A 16,053-nucleotide genomic window follows, 5' to 3' on the forward strand; every position below is an offset into this window, starting at 1 on the left:
TTCGTTTACAATACTAACATTTTAGTTCCTTTCGCTTACATATTTTCATTTCTTTTACGCATTCGATTACCCAATTAAATGGGTAATGGCATATACTCTCATAATGAGATTCAAGCATACCACTTACGACCCGGTATCATCGGGTTAATAGCTTACACATAGAACTTTCGTTCTATCCGTATAACGGATTGAACTTCATACGTTGCCTTTTGCATTCATGACCACCCGTGGTAAACGGATGGTACCATCTTCTTACTCGACCCGGTTCGACTCGAACCGGTCGACTTGCATAGCTTAAGGTAACCTTCGTTAGCATAACCAAATCCGTGAGGGATTTGTTATCTACTTACTAATCACTATAATCATTATAATAAGGGTTGTTTATCATAATATAAACAAAATTTTAAATAAGGTTTTGTATGCAACGGAACATACCTCGGTCTTGCGTGCCTTCCACTTTCCTAGTGCTCGTACCTTCTTCCTTCACGCCTACATTATACAACATTCATTCATTCATTTAATCTATTTACTTCATTCCACCACTTTCCATGTTACAAGTATATTCATCTCTTAAGCATTTCATCAAACACTTGGTAGGCATCATAATTAAAGTATAAGGTACAAGTCTTTAAAGCACACCTTTACTAGTTCATCATTACCCAACATTCACATCTATTCTAATTTGCATAACTACTTCCTCCTACTTCAATTTATCTAGCATTCAAGTATTACAAACAAGTTCACATATCAAGAATTCATACAATCATAATCTCTATGATCTTCCTAAACATAACATAATTTCACAAGGTGGGTTTTTCACTACAACCTTTCATGCAACCTAAAATCAACATGATTTCTACTCTAGGGAGTAACCCTAACATTCAACTCACACAAATCATTCCACAACTCATGATTGGGTTGAAATCCTTTTTCTACAATTCACCAAATCATGAAATTCGACTTACCACTTCACTAAATACGTGTAGATGATCGATAATTTGAGACATGCAACCGATTATCCTTGAAATTCGTTGTCAATTGCTTGGATTTATTAAGAACAAGGGTTCCCCCTTGTTTCCCCTTGCTCTGGTCGAACTCAGCACCACTTGGGTGTGAGATTATTTTGGTTTTTTATTTTTATTAACCCCTTTCATTACACAAAGTTTACAAATACCCCTTCTAGTTTACTTCTTTTATATAACTTACCCACAACTCATTGTAATACTAGTTCTTATGACATTTTCCATTAACTATATTAAATCTTTAAGTTATTTAACTCATGTGTCTAGTAAATCTTTTTGGGGTGTTACATATATCCCACTAACTAAGTCAAGTTTTAAATAAACTGTAACTTATCTAATAAACATTTTTGGGGTGTTACAAATCTACCCCCCTTAAGGGAGGTTTCGTCCCCGAAACCTTTCTCATTCCAACTAGACCACTTCTACTCTTACTTTTTCATCTATTCATTCACGATGCTTAATACAATATAGACGCATTCGGGATCTTGGCAAGAGTTTTATTCATGCATAAACGTATTTGTACGCACTGTCCCTCCGTTCTTAAATCAAGTAAATTACTTTCATAATCACATATAAGTCAGAATCTGATCCAGAGCTCTTATTAGTGTCGTTTTCACTTTATAATGCTAGTTCCCAGCATACATCATCACTAGCGGTTCGTTCATTGAAATTTATTCTCAGTGTATACTATTGGTCGTGCAAGCTTATGCTTACGGCTTGTTTCTATCTTTCTAAATAAGCGTAACATATTCATACATTTACTAATATAAATAAATCGATTTATTTCATTCCGCACACAAATCATGCACTATATAATTTATTATTGTAATCATGAGCAAACCCATTATCCCATTACTAATGTTCTTCTAATTTCTTTCTTGTTCACATGCGGGCTTAGCATAACATCATACGTATACTATAAACATTTAATGACTTAGTGGTACTAATACAAAGCTATCCAGTTCCTAATTACCTTTTCATACTTAATACGAGTATAAGGCATCATTCTACGGTTACCACCGTCACTTGAACTAATTACAAATTTGAGTTTAGCCTCAAATTTAATCCTTCGCACACTTTATTATTAGCTCCTTGCATGAACTACTTATGATATCAACTGGATATGTTGTGTACGAGCACCATACGAGCGTTTAACCAGTTCAACTCAACTTTCATCTAAGGCCTTTAGATCTCCCTCTCAATGACATTCATATCTTCTCACGCTGACCATTACAGGTCGATTATTGTATATCATACCATAATTATTCTACCATTCATTTTGTTCACTCTTACAAATAAATCAACGGATTCTTAATCATTAATCAAGAACTAAACATTTTACTAACCTCGCCGTCAGTGCATAAGTCAGTTATCCGTGTGCCGGATCGATCCGCTTCCTTATATGTACCTTCTGTTCCAGAATTGGTCTCATTCATTCATGAAATATGCTCCCACTCGTGAGCATCCTTCCACTAGCTTCATTACTATCATCTGACTAAGAATTCCATCACATTTATCTATAAATAAATAGTTAGTATATAACCTTTTATAATTGTGTCCTACAGGATGTTTGTTCGCCTATTACCTCTTTCACAAATTTATTATGTACATGCTAAAACATATCATGCATTCCATTTCTTACATACTGTCCTTTCATTTTTATCGGCTATTTCGTCAACTTTCGCAGTTTGAACTCTCAAGATCAGACTAACACCCCCTTACCTATTGTGGTCGCATCAAGGTACACGTTCGTACCTTATACTTGCATAGTTGCAAGGACTTCATTTATTTCATTTGACCTTTCGGAAGTCTAATTGTAAATACATTCTCACATATGGGTATCAGTTATCCTATCCTGACACACCATTCTCTAGTCGAGCCCTATGCTCCTATTACAAATATAATCTTTTATACGTACCTGGCGCGGGTCAAAACCCTTGACTCGTTATTTATACTTTGCGACGGTTAATGTTTTCCAAACTGTGACAAGGCAGGCCCATACATTATGCTCACCTATAAGTAATAAACTTGACAAACCGAACATTAAATATCGGGTTCAAATGGCGATCGCCATTTGACACGTATAACTTATTTGAGTTTGGTACTTACTTTTTATTCTCACTTGTTTAATCCGTCTTCACTTACGGATTCGAACTTTTAATTTATTACCTTTCATTCTTACTAGTTTGAATCCATTCCTCAGATTCTAACATTTTCATCCGTACCTTTCGTTCTTCTGTCGTATCATTTACCACTTCATTTCTTATGATATATTTTCGTATTAATCTTCTATATTCAACTTCAAGTGTTGGGTCCTAGCACTAATTTCATGTCCCAATTCATGTAGCGCGTCTCAACGCAACACACTACACCCTACTTCTAGTGGTGTTCCCACCCTTCTTTCTTGAGTTTGTTTTACATCCATTCGTAAACTTAAACTTTTCATTTTTATCTTTCTCTCTTATATTGACCCGATCCTTTAAGAATCGTTAGACCCCTTTTTACTTGCTTGTCCGGACATAAGTAAGATGATTCTCGTGTTTTTCTCGAGCTTCGGTCAATACATGACCATTCCTTAATATACCATTTCCATTTGTTCGTTCACCGTAATTGGTGTTAAATCACCTACGTTCTCTAACATGTGTCTACTAATGAGTATCCTACACTACACATTGCATTTCTTACGTAATACTTCTAGCATTTGTAAGTAATTATTATTTACTGTCTTCTACAATATAACCTTATAAGGTCAACCACCACCCAATACTTTTTGTATATAAGTATTGCAGTACATGTTGCACTTACTCTCAATTCGAATATCTTTACCAAAATGTCTTTAAATAACATCCAAACTAATATTCTTCCCATAATTTTCATCAACATTACCAAGTTCTCATTTCCGCCTTAGAACTTCTCAACTAAAATTTATGACCGATTTACCCTTATAATAAGGTCTTATCGGTTTAACATTATGCCAACAATTTCAACAAAACGTACCATAACATTTCTCATTTATTTATACATTTCACTTTGATTTCGAATACTCAAACACGTATACACCTTCATGTAGATGAATTCGAAGCGATTGCGAAATCACTTACCTTTAGCGTTCATGTTCATGCTTGCCTCATTGCTTCCTCTTACCCCGTTTGCCATCCATACTTAAATCAACTGACAAGATTTCCATCCTTACATATTATTACATTCATAACACTGTTAGCTTATGTGAGCATACATACAACTGTTCATTTTCTTTCTATTCGTAAGTTAATTGACTTTCGTTAGTCAAATTTTCGTATAAACAAGGCATTTATAATTAGTTATCTCACTTCCAATCCATACTACTAAACTATCGTCAAGCATAACACGTAAATCACTTAATATATAACACATCAACTCTTTACTTTAGCATTTGTGTCTAATGACCATTTCATAATATCCCTATACTGTTGACTTTTAGATAGTCAACTGTCTTGCTTACACACTTCAAACTTTTGAACATGTAAAATATGATAGACCGTAATATTAATATTCTACGTATTTCATACATACAATTTACGTAATCCTCCAAACAATACTCATATATGCATTCACCTTCACGTATTTTCGCATGCTAATGTTTCATGATTCTACAAATAGTAATTTCCATTCAAGTTAACTATATAATATAATTCCAACGTATCTTTTACTAACAAGCTCTTATGATTCGCATTTAGCACATATTCACCTCTTAATCATAATATGGCAAATCATTAAATACACATAAGCATCACACCATTCAGGTACAAGGTACACGCCTCTAATGCATAATTCTGATCAAAGCATACATTCATCCGAATTTTCATACATTTTCACTTTATCGCCAACGATCTACATAACCTTACATAACTTATTATATCTTCTATTAACTTGCCAGGAGCATAAAACGGGCATTCCGGAGAAGTATGGGAACTTAAATTATAGTTCACAAGCTTTGAATACAACACACAATTCACAAGCTTTCAATATTACACATGCTTCAACCTTTGATTACAACATTTGTAATCATGCATTTCAAGCTTTGAATACAACACACAATTCACAAGCTTTCAATATTACTCATCATTTTTTTTTGCCCTCCATATTTACCTCTTCACGTACTTAACTTAACTTTACAAGCACATTACACATATTTGCGTTTACCAAAAGCTTAAGTTATTACCTCATTGGCGATCTTGGAGCGAGCACACTTTTGAACGAGCCGTCGGTTTGAGTTCAAGCATCACCTCATATGCTCGAATCCCTCAAACCTTGGCTCTGATACCAACTTGAAACGTCTGTATTTGCGTCTAGAAAAAAAATGACATCCAAAAGATGCTAGAAGCATAACTTTTCAAATGTACAACTCTTTCACAACTTAAAGGGTAAAAACGCTAATACCATTAACACATGATTTTAACAAAATTTGGGCATGACCCGTCCGTAAAACGAGTATACGCCTGTTTTAACCATTATCAAAACCAATACAATTCTACAATCCATTCGACAAGATACTACTAAAAACCAAAACATCGAGTGTTAAAAAGTGTGACTACTAACAAGTTGTACAAAAATAGATATTTTGACCCAAAACATTAATACGGACTAGCGGAAGCGCTTGATGGTCATAAAGTGTGCGTATGCTCGCTCCAATTTGCCAAGTCGCCTACATTGAGAATTTACCTACATTCAACAACAAAGCTTTTAAGAGTTAGTCATAATATATATTTCGTTTACAATACTAAGATTTTAGTTCCTTTCGCTTACATATTTTCATTTCTTTTACGCATTTGATTACCCAATTAAATGGGTAATGGCATATACTCTCATAATGAGATTCAAGCATACCACTTACGACCCGGTATCATCGGGTTAATAGCTTACACATAGAACTTCCGTTCTATCCGTATAACGGATTGAACTTCATACGTTTCTTTTTGCATTCATGACCACCCGTGGTAAACGGATGGTACCATCTTCTTACTCGACCCGGTTCGACTCGAACCGGTCGCCTTGCATAGCTTAAGGTAACCTTCGTTAGCATAACCAAATCCGTGAGGGATTTGCTATCTACTTACTAATCACTATAATCATTATAATAAGGGTTGTTTATCATAATATAAACAAAATTTTAAATAAGGTTTTGTATGCAACGGAACATACCTCGGTCTTGCGTGCCTTCCACTTTCCTAGTGCTCGTACCTTCTTCCTTCACGCCTACATTATACAACATTCATTCATTCATTTAATCTATTTACTTCATTCCACCACTTTCCATGTTACTAGTATATTCATCTCTTAAGCATTTCATCAAACACTTGGTAGGCATCATAATTAAAGTATAAGGTACAAGTCTTTAAAGCACACCTTTACTAGTTCATCATTACCCAACATTCACATCTATTCTAATGTGCATAACTACTTCCTCCTACATCAATTTATCTAGCATTCAAGTATTACAAACAAGTTCACGTATCAAGAATTCATACAATCATAATCTCTATGATCTTCCTAAACATAACATAATTTCACAAGGTGGGTTTTTCACTACAACCTTTCATGCAACCTAAAATCAACATGATTTCTACTATAGGGAGTAACCCTAACATTCAACTCACACAAATCATTCCACAACTCATGATTGGGTTGAAACCCTTTTTCTACAATTCACCAAATCATGAAATTCGACTTACCACTTCACTAAATACGCGTAGATGATCGATAATTTGAGACATGCAACCGATTATCCTTGAAATTCGTTGTCAATTGCTTGGATTTATCAAGAACAAGGGTTCCCCCTTGTTTCCCCTTGCTCTGGTCGAACTCAGCACCACCAGGGTGTGAGATTTTTTTGGTTTTTATTTTTATTAACCCCTTTCAATACACAAAGTTTACAAATGCCCCTTCTAGTTTACTTTTTTTATAACTTACCCACAACTCATTGTAATACTAGTTCTGATGAAATTTTCCATTAACTATATTAAATCTTTAAGTTATTTAACTCATGTGTCTAGTAAATCTTTTTGGGGTGTTACATATATCCCACTAACTAAGTCAAGTTTTAAATAAACTTTAACTTATCTAATAAACATTTTTGGGGTGTTACACTTCGTCTTGTATCGAGTCTTGTGTTAGATTAGTTAGATCAGGGCACGTAGATCGAAATTCGAGAAACATGTATTTATGGCATTTCGCACGAAATGAGATGTGAGCCATTTCGCACAAAATAACATAGTCATTTCTTACGAAATGAACAAGCCATTTCGTTTGTACTATTTCGTGCGAAATCATCATGCCTATAAATACTAGTTGTGCCATTTCATTTGTAACGATTCGATTCCGGTAGCGAAGCTCTGCCGAAGTGTCTCCAGCTTTGTAATATGATCTGATATCAATACAGAGACAGTTTAAAGTGATTTCTTGTGCAGTATAGCTGAAATAACTCTGATACATCTGTTTTCGCCTTTTGTATTGGACGAGATCTCTTCTGAACAACTCGTTTGGGTCAGAAAACGATCCTACACGATTTAAAGACAAAATTACTTACCAATTTTGGAGCTTCCCCTGAAACCACCAGTAGTGGCCCTCTGAGTTTTGGTTGGGACGATTAGGTCTGGAACTTTGGTGGAGGAATTGAGAATTAGGGCTAGAACTTTGGTGGGAGAATTGGGAGGGAAATAGCAGCGCCAAAAGTTAAGCGGGACACAAATAAATATTTAACCTTTTCATTTTGAGTTCCCTCTTTCATTTATACAACATATTTTATATAGCTTTTATTTAATATATTAACTATATATTTATATGATAATAATTATTTATATATAAATTAACTATTTTATTTTTAATTTTAATTAAGTGAATAATTTTATATTTAATTAAGTATATATAGATATGTTATGTTATAAACAGATTTATCAAAATGTTTTATGCCCTGAGTCCCTATAACCAATTTTCTTAACCATTTGAGTCCAAATTTCTAACACTGTTAGAATTTTTTTGTTAAGTATTGTTAAATGATCAAAATACCCTTATAATTAAAAAGTAAATAACATTATCTCCTTTACTCTTATCTCCACTTCAAACAACCAACCACCACCACAAACTCTCTCAGGCGATATCAACCACCGTATCATCCATCAACGTCTGTAAACTCCACCCCAAACCCCACCACCTCCGCCACCTCAAACCCTCCCTTCATCTCCACCACCACCCCATCTCTGTCGCCGACTAAAGATTTGATGCGACTCTACATGTCTCTCTCTCCCTCTCTCATATATGCTCGTGAACAAGGGGGTTTCTGATTTTGTTAATTGTTGTGTTGAAACAAGTGTTGCTGTGTCTCATATCTACTCGAATCCTCTGTTTTAGGGATTTCAAAGGTGTTGGCCAAATAACAATGTTGTTATGGGGTGTTGTATACAAGCGACACTTGAAATCTCTCCCACCACGGACACTGATTACATCGATTTCAGGGAACTGATGTTTCAGGTTTACAGAATGCTCTTGTCTAGTTTAAGATCAAAGTATTTTAAGACCAATATAGCCCATTTAAAGAATTAAACTCGTTCAATCTTGGGCATAACTGGTTGCAGGTTGGTTGGTTTTAAATGGTTGTGGGTTGTGCATAAATGATTTCAGGTTGGTTGTTGGCAGCGGATTGGGCATATATGGTTGCAGGCGGTGGCGGTTTGAAGAAAGAGGCGGCGGGTGGTGGTTGCAGGTTGGTTTTAACAGTGGTGGTGGTGGACAGGTGGATGTATTAAAGACTTTATATATTTTATATATTAAATTAAAACTTTATGCATTAAAGACTTGTTCCTTGTACTCATGTGCATATAAGACTTGTACTTTGTGTGTAAATGACTAAATTACCCTTGTAGTTAACAGACTTGGTGGATGGTATTAGAAATTTGGACTCGAATGGTTAAGAAAAGTGGCTATAGGGACTCAAGGCGTTAAAAATTTTGATTTTTGAACTCAAGCAGTTAAAACCCCTAAAACATATGGACTCAAAAAGTAATTTACCCTAATGTAAATTATAAAAAAATAATAGATGAGCCAAGCCCAATTCGAGCTCGAGCTTGGAAAACAAATAATTATGTTATATACACGTACGCACATACATACGCTGATATGCATATATCAAAACACACACACGTACGTACATACATACATACATACATACATACATCATACATACATACATACATACATACATACATACATACATACATACATACATACATACATACATACATACATACATACATACATACATACATACATACATACATACATACATACATACATACATACATACATACATACATACATACATACATACATACATACATACATACATACATACATACATACATACATACATACATACATACATACATACATACATACATACATACATACATACATACATACATACATACATACATACATACATACATACATACATACATACATACATACATACATACATACATACATACATACATACATACATACATACATACATACATACATACATACATACATACATACATACATACATACATACATACATACATACATACATACATACATACATACATACATACATACATACATACATACATACATACATACATACATACATACATACATACATACATACATACATACATACATACATACATACATACATACATACATACATACATACATACATACATACATACATACATACATACATACATACATACATACATACATACATACATACATACATACATACATACATACATACATACATACATACATACATACATACATACATACATACATACATACATACATACATACATACATACATACATACATACATACATACATACATACATACATACATACATACATACATACATACATACATACATACATACATACATACATACATACATACATACATACATATAGAAACGAGTGCATTTGACAAAGTGTTAGTGGGACTGATGTAGAAACGGGTTGCAAGGAGTTAAGGTCAGGTTTGGGTGGGGTAGGTAAGGTATGGTATGGTATTGTATTGTATTGTATGGTATGGCATGATATTGATATTGTATGGTATCGTATGGTATATGTAGTATAGTGTAGTATATTATAGGATCGTATCGTATAATGTAGTATAGGATCGTATTTTACAAGTAGTGTAGTGTAGTATGCTATATCATATGGTATGGTATGGATGGGTTGTATGATATGGTATGGTATGGTATGGATGGGTAATATGGTATGATATGGTATACGCTTGGCGTGGCATGGTATAGTATGTTGTATCGTATTGTATCATGTCATAAAAGATATGTACTATAGTGTTGTATTTTTTTAACATTATTTACTTTAGTAAAACTAGTATATAATTTTAACTTTTTTTGTTGAAAAATTGTAGCAGACTGGCTCAATTTGCTACAAATTTCCTACAAATTTAACATTTTATTTTTAAAATTATTTACTTAATTAAAATTAAGAAATAAGAAATAAAACAACTTTTTTGTCGGAAATTTGTAGCAAATTGAGCCAGGTTGCTACAAATTTCCTACCAATTTAACATTTTATTTTTTAAAATTATTCACTTAATTAAAACTAAAAATAAAATAATTTTGTTGTCGGAAACCTGTAGCAACCTAACTCAATATGCTACAAATTTTCGACAAAATTAACATTTTATTTTTTAAATTATAGTATTAGTTGAAATTAAGAAATAAAAAATAAAATAATTTTTGTTTTGTCGGAAAACTGTAGAGCTGGAGCAGATGGTTGCCTTGTTGCTAGAGTATCTAGGATTTTCGTGATTGTATTGTTGTTGAACAATTTTTTGAACTCTTTTGGTGATCCTTTGTCTAAGTATGGTTGCTACTTAGGTATTTTAGGGGGAAAAATTGATAGACTTGTTATGGTGTTGATTTCATCCTCACATTTGGTACCAACATACGAACATATTGTGTCGTGTATGAGCATCACACATTAATGCCATCAACGTAACGCGCCTAACAAAGTCATAAATGCGCTGCATCGCGCGCATAGAGTGTAAAAGCTGGTATTTTGTAACCAAGTAATTGGTTTCAACAAAGGATACATACCTATAAATGGATATATTATAATATATGTTTTTCAAATATTTTAATCAAATGCAATGTGTATGCCACAAATTTTAACAATCCAACCAGCGGGACCCACCCCACAATAATACAAAAAGGAAATATTGCTATAAATAAACACTTGAAAACCCTATTCTTATCATCATAACACCATATGTAGTGGTTAACACCCTACTTATGGACGTTTTGCGCCATGTGTCAGTCCAATCAGCAATGGGGTATTTATGGGACGTTTTCTAAAATGGGTGGAGTGGGGATGTGGGCATTGTGGGACATTATGTTTGTAATAAAATTAAATAAAAAAACATCAAAAAAATCTGATTGGTTTTACAAAAAGGAAAATGAATCTGATTGGACACAAAATGAAGGGCTGGGCGTGGAATATAACATGCCGGAAGTGATTTGGGGCAAGAACACGCCCACGGGTGCGGAGGTGGTGGCGTTTTCAAGCGTGTTTGGGAGGGAAAAACGCCCCGTACGCGTGGTCTAAACCCTAAAATTACACAAAACAAAACAAACGGCGATGGTGGCAATATCCTCGGAACGCTACATAGGATGCACAGTACTCGAAAAAAGCTGCTATGCCAGTTATCCGTATTCCGGCATTTTTCCGAGTGCTTCGGCCTTTTTTGGCGATCAGAGACGAGTATAATGTGACACTCGAGGTTTTTCCGAACGATCACCTTGTAATATTTTGTGTATATGATTATTATTAAATGAAAACGTGATCCTTTGTGCATTTTATGTGTTGTATGTATTATATATGTAGTATAGATATATAATAGAGCCGAGACCACGACCCGAGACCATGACTCGCAACCGGGCGGTTGCGAGTGGGCCACTCGGTCTCGAGTGGGCCGTTGAGCCGAAACCGGTTTGGGCCGAAACCCCCAAGCCCAACCCGAAACATCCCCTTGTATATATATCCCACCTTTCCCCCACTTCTTCCATTTTACACACACAAACACTCCTCAAACTCTCTCAACTAGAAACCCTCAACAACACACCCCAATCCCTTCCTATTTTCGGTTCAAGCAAAGATCCCGGACAAGAAACTCGGTCAAGACTATCACTCGGACATTCCATCTTCTCGGTTCTCTTTTCTTTGTTTTCGGCTCCTCCTTTCATAACCGGTTAGTGCTATCTTGTGGGTTATCTTTTGTGTATAAGATGTATGTATGTTGTATGAACTAAGAAATGGTTGGTTAGTAGTTTATGCATGATTATTAGGATGTTTTGTAAAGTTTGTGAATATGTGTTAACATGACTAAAAATGACATGATATTGGTAGTTTACAAGTGTTCATAGCCAACTACACTATGCTTCTTTGTTTCTTGCAAGAATGATGATGTTTAGCATAAGATTTTCGGCTATAATGTATGTTTTCTTGTTTAGCATCAAGATCTTGTTAAATGTGTGATTTTCGGTTCATAAATATGTGTTTATATTGGCATGAAAACCCTAGAAAAATATGAAGATAGGATGAACTTGTTTGAATATGGCTTGAAGATGTAAAAATGGCAAAGTTTGATCTATCTTTACTAGTATTCAGCTTTGGCAAAGTGTTAGTGAAACCTTATTGGTAGTTTCCTAAAATGGGCCTGAATTCTTGGTACAAAAGGGACTGATGCACCTGCATCATCACGTGTACATGAAAGTGACAGGTTACGACTCGCAACGACAGCCTTCCGACTCGAAACCGCACCGTTGCGACTCGCAACCAAAGCATGACAAGTCGAAACCACGTGATTGCGACTCGAGACTACGTCGGTTGCGACTCGCAACCACAGCATGATGACTCGAGACCACGGTTACGACTCGCAACCACAACGTGACAAGCCGAAACCACCTGGTTGCGACTCGAGACCAGCTGGTTGCGAGTGGGCTGTTCATTTTGGTTACTGGGCCCATATGTGTTTAACTTGGACTATCTGTTGACTGGATTACGTGTTGCTGTTGACTGCTTAATTTCTTAGGCCGGCCCAGTAACCCACTGTTTACTTATATGCTTGATACGTGTTAGTTATGTGTAAGTTTTTTTTTTACGTGAATGCCTGTATACCGAACCTGACCTATACCGGTAACCATGTTAGGACGTGGTGACCAACGTGATTGACAAGTAACCTTAACCTACCGAGCAACCCAAGGTGAGTTCACAACTTAAAAGCATGCGTCCCGGTGGTTTGGGACACGAGACTAACAACCCTATCCCCTGGTAAAAGGGGATACCATTTACATACCTTCCCTAGTCATTGGGAACAAAACTTACTTTTCCTTCCCGGGTATTGGGAAATCTTTTGGTTAATTACTGTTTTTACGGATTGCAACTAACGGCACTAAACGAAACTCTATCACTCAAGTCCCTACTACAAATACCGATTAGTCGCCGGGTTAGGCGAGCGGGTTATTAGTTGATAGCGCTATTTAGGTGTTTACCAGCCTCACACCGTGCCCTGGTTTGGGACGGGCGTGAACTAATGTACTCAGAAATCCGTCAATGATGATAGAACATTGACATCGGGGCATCCTGCGGATACGCAACGGTTACCTAGTGTTCGGTATTGGAAAAACAGTTTAGTCGCTAACTTTTGGGGTAGCTCCCCAGGGCATGTATAAACGGATAAATTAACCGGTGAAACAATGTTTTTGGTAATTAAAACTGGACAACTAGTGGACTCACTCAGCATTATTGTTGACCCCCTTACTGCATGCTTTGCAGGTAACCCGTGACGATGGAGCTTGCTGCTTGGGAACGTGTAGTGTTTGTTCACCCTTGTGTTGGGTGTTACCTTATTTTGAATCATGAACTTTGTTTTAAACTACCTTACTTATGCTTCCGCTACTTATTACTGTTTTGAACTTAAAACTTTAAACTCTGAACTTAATATTTGCTAAGCTTATGAATAGTAAGTATTACTTTTGTTAACAACTTAAGTATTCGGTATAATTGGTGGCTGGATCCTGGTCAGTCACGCCCTCGAAGCGGGTGTTATCCGCAGGTGGATTTTGGGGGTGTGACAGATTGGTATCAGAGCCATTGGTTATAGTGAACTTGGTTTTAAAAAGGGGAAAATCTTTTTGGAGAAAACCAGACTATAACCCGTGACTCGCGACGACACTACACTCCAAGTGCAAGGCTCGACACTTTTGACCTCATAGCTCGGACCAGTGTTTACTTGTTTGCTTTATGTTCCTGTCATGCTATACGTACTAGTGTGCCTAAACTAGATAGATACACCTCTCTCTCCTATCTCATTCTCGCTACCTTACGGCATCACACTCATACTGTGTTTTCTGGTTATGAAGACAATGAGTGGACGCGGAAGAGGAAACATTAACATGACGCAGGCTCAGTTCACTAACCTGCTCAACACAGTGGCTGCGGCTTTTGCAGCTCACCCTTTAGGTAAGCTCGTTGTTTTAGGATGTTTAGGTCCTACCGCCACATCGACTTTTCGCCTCTAAACCTATACGTTTCGCTTCTCACCCTATAGGTCAGCATGCACCTGCGCAACCACCAGTGTGTACTTTCAAAACTTTCATGGATTGCAAGCCTCTCCCTTTCAACGGCACTGAGGGTGCCATAGGTCTTCTGCATTGGATTGAGAAAATTGAAGCTGTTTTTGCTGTTTGCGAGTGTCCGCCTGCAAATTGGGTGAAATTTGCTACTGCTACGCTTGAAGGAAGCGCGCTTTCTTGGTGGAAGGCGCAGATTCAGATGTTTGGTTTGGAAACTGCAAATGCTACGGCATGGGAGGATTTCAAGGATATGATTAAGGACGAATACTGTCACCGGGATGACATCCACAAGCTTGAGAATGAGTACTATGAACTCAAGATGGTTGGGTCGGAAATTGAAACTTACACCAAGTTGTCCAATGACTATGCTGCTCTTTGCCCGAACATGTCTCGACCAATGTACCGAAGGATCGAACTGTACATCAAGGGTTTGGCTCCAGAGATTCGAAGCCATGTAACTTCAGCCAACCACACTACCATTCAGCCGATTGTTCGACTTGCTCACAAACTTACAGATCAGGCCGTAGAAGAGGGCCGGTTGCCCAAAAGGATTAGTGCCACTGTTGGAACTTCTAGTGACAGCAAGCGTAAGTGGGAAGGAAGTCAAAGCAAGGATGCTAACCCCACTCAGGCCCCAGCACAGCAAAGGAAAACTGAAAACAGCAAAGGCACCCAGCAACAGGGTGGCTACCGGGGAAGCTACCCAAAGTGCAACAAGTGTAACAGACACCACCATGGGACGTGTAACAAGGGCCAGTGTCAGCGATGCCACAAGATGGGGCACGAAGCCAAGGATTGTAGAAGTCAGTTCCCAGCTAGACAGAATCAGCAACAACCCCAACAGCAACAGCAGCAGGGAAACAACCGGGCATGTTTTAAGTGTGGAGCTGAGGGGCACTTTAAGAAGGATTGCCCTGAACTGAATCAGAACCGCAACAATAATCAGGGAGCTGGGAACAACAATCAGAACAACAATGCTGGGAATGGTGCTAGAGGAAGAGCTTTCGTGATTGGAGCTGGTGAAGCAAGGAATGACCCCAATGTCGTGGCGGGTAAGTTCCTACTCGATGATCGTTATGTTTCTGTGTTATTTGATTCCGGTGCCGATGCTAGTTATGTATCCCTACGTATTAGTAAGAAGCTTAAGCGTCCGCTTTCGTTACTAAGTTCTCCTCATGTCGTCGAGTTAGCTAATGGTAGAAACATCGAGGCCTCACACGTTGTCAAGGGTTGCAAACTAGAGTTGTCTGGTCAGACATTTAGTATCGACCTTTTCCCTGTTACTCTTGGAAGCTTCGACGTCGTTATTGGTATGGATTGGTTATCCAAGCATCGCGCTGAGATCC

Source organism: Helianthus annuus, chromosome 7 (genome assembly GCF_002127325.2).
Source record: "Helianthus annuus cultivar XRQ/B chromosome 7, HanXRQr2.0-SUNRISE, whole genome shotgun sequence".
Lineage (NCBI taxonomy): Eukaryota > Viridiplantae > Streptophyta > Magnoliopsida > Asterales > Asteraceae > Helianthus > Helianthus annuus.